Below are 2,586 nucleotides of genomic sequence, written 5' to 3' on the forward strand. Positions count from 1 at the left end.
AGAGAGATGTCCTGTAACTATCCATATCATTTTGAGCGTATAAGATATTGGTGGGGGATGTAAGTAGGGGGAGGAGTCGGGGTTGCTCTTTGTGGTGACTGAACGAAATAAGCACCATGCAGGCAATTATATTTATTTATTTTTGCGCAATTTTTGTTGCTGGGGGCCTCTTTCAATCTTTCTCAAGGTGATCATTGGATGATGACGTTGGATTTGAATTTGTAGATGAAGTAAAGCTTATTGAATCAGTGAAAGCTGCATCCTCCTTGATACAAATGTCATCCTTCTGTGCAAACTTTTGGGGTTTTATCTCAAATGTTTGCGTAATTTTTGTAGATGAGTCGTACTCAAAAAATGCAATTTTATTTTTGAACAAAATGATGCGAGAGATGGATTTTTATCAATCTTTTTGGACCTTAGTTGATGATGTTGTTAAAAGGTCTAAAATATCTTGCTATAAAAGAATTAGCTGACACAGATCTCTTGCGGTACCACGCCTGAGAACTCGTCATTCTCTATTTTGATTTTTGGCTGATAGGTCTCTCGCAAAATTGCAATCAGTTTTACCATTCGCCAGAGTACATAATTTCACTCGAGGATAATATTTTCAAATTTTCAAGATAAGGGAGTGTAAATTTTTTTCCTTAAAACAATGATAATAAATTCAAACACATTCAACTTATAATTATTGTTCTCTTACATCAATCAACAATGATAATAACATTTATGAGAGCATAGTGTGAAGAGACTTGCCCCCACGCCCGTTCCTATATTCTTTTAGGGTTTGTTGGGTCGAAAATATTTGAAACATGTTTTCCTTGATATAACATGCTTTGTAGCACCAAAATAGACCTAACATTTTCCGTTTTTTGTGTTTGGTTCGCATATTGTTTTTGGGGAATGAGGAGTAAAAAAACCCCTCCACATAAGCAAAATATGAAACCCTCGTATCCAAGCAAAATATTTGGAAAATGGGATGGAAAGACCACGCATCCTATCAGAACCATCCATACGCGATGAGTGTTCTAAGTCTCACACTGGCGACTGAAATTTCAAATTTTCCCTCTTATTTGTTCCATTGAAGGATGTAGAACCACCTCCTGTATGCTAGTGGTTTAGATAGAAAGAGAACTCAGATAGAAATTCAATATTTGTGCTTAAAAAAATAGCACTAGAATGCGTTTTCTTGTGGTTTTTTAATTATTATTTTTAAACAAATGACCAGTCTTTATGGTTACTGACTTAACGCTCCATTATTTCCATATTAGTCCCCTAAATGTTTCAAGGTCCCCAGGCTAATTTCAAATTATGAAGATTTGGGGACTGTTTTCATAACACATAAAGATTTGAATGTTAATTATTAAATGCTTCATGGGTATGTTTACCCTTATTTTAGAGAGGTATAACACTTTGTCTTGGATTTATATCATCTCCAATTATGTGGTAATTGGAGTCTTCAATTTTCTTCAATCATTGCCGTAAATTTAACAGACAAGATTATGCCATGTAGGACTCCTCTATTGTGATAGTTGTTTTCAAAGAATAGTGGTTTTCAAAAAATATTAATTTTCAAGATAATTGTGGTTTTATCTTGCGGCCTAATCTTGTCCCTTGAGTTTAGATATATGGTAATGATTAGAAGAATTGGAGACTCTCTAATTACCACTTAATTAAAGAGGACCCAAATCCCTTTGTCTTATATGAATGGTAACTTCATCATGGTGTGTTAATTCATTTTTTCTTATGTTGGGGTTTTCCATCCAAATAACATAAAAGTCAAAAACTTATATTTTCTACATGGTTCTCTACTCTAATTTTGTGAAACAAACAATAGATTCAGACTCATTTCCACCCTTATTTTATGAGTGAGTCAAACATGAGACTGGCTTTTCCATGAAATCTTAGTAAACTCATAAAATAGAGTTTTTTCTGCTGAAAATATATTTCCCACAATTGTGGGAAAACCAACCGAACATGTTCTTAACAATGAAGTCCCTAACTTTTACCAATCTCTTCAAAGAGTCCTTTGCATTCTTCTCTTGACAATGAAGCCACTGAGTTTTACCCCTTTCTCTTCTAAGGGACTGTTTGTTTCGAGCTGAAAGCCCTAAAAATTTCAAAAAAACTCCCCTCATATATGCAGAAAACCCTTAATTCTCCCCAACTTGTTTCATGTTCCTTAGTTTGTCTTCGTTTGGAAAGGAGTTGTTTGTTGGAAAAATTGTAAAGAAGAGAATAAAGAAAATGTGACTTTGATTCCTTTGATCTCGGGAAAGAGAGAAATCTCTGAACACTCGATATCAGGTTCTTACCACATCAGTTCTTAGTCCGATTCCTCAATCTACTCATCCATTCCAGAGACATCTCATTTCAAACGAAAGTCGTTTCGTATTTGTCGTTGCCTCATCACCGATGTATAGAACGTCCTCCACCCGTTCTCGTGGGTTCCTCTGGGATTCCATCGTCAACGGAGAGCAAGTTCGACGCAATCAATCGAAGGAAGCACTCCATCAGCTGCAAGAAGAACCCAGTTTTAAACAAAGGGGAAAATCAAATTCGTTTTCCTCTCTTTTGTATAAGTTGTAA

The 2,586-nt window shown here is 35.4% G+C and overlaps 1 protein-coding gene across 1 annotated transcript in view; it reads left to right on the forward strand.

Annotated features, from left to right (window-relative positions):
* Window positions 1-295, forward strand: part of LOC109839521 (DDB1- and CUL4-associated factor homolog 1) — a 14,453-nt gene extending 14,158 nt beyond the window's left edge. Inside the window, 1 exon segment of the mRNA XM_020407985.1 lies at window positions 1-295. The gene's annotated coding sequence lies outside the window, so the exon portion shown is untranslated.

This window comes from Asparagus officinalis, chromosome 4, assembly GCF_001876935.1.
Source record: "Asparagus officinalis chromosome 4, Aspof.V1, whole genome shotgun sequence".
Taxonomy (NCBI): domain Eukaryota; kingdom Viridiplantae; phylum Streptophyta; class Magnoliopsida; order Asparagales; family Asparagaceae; genus Asparagus; species Asparagus officinalis.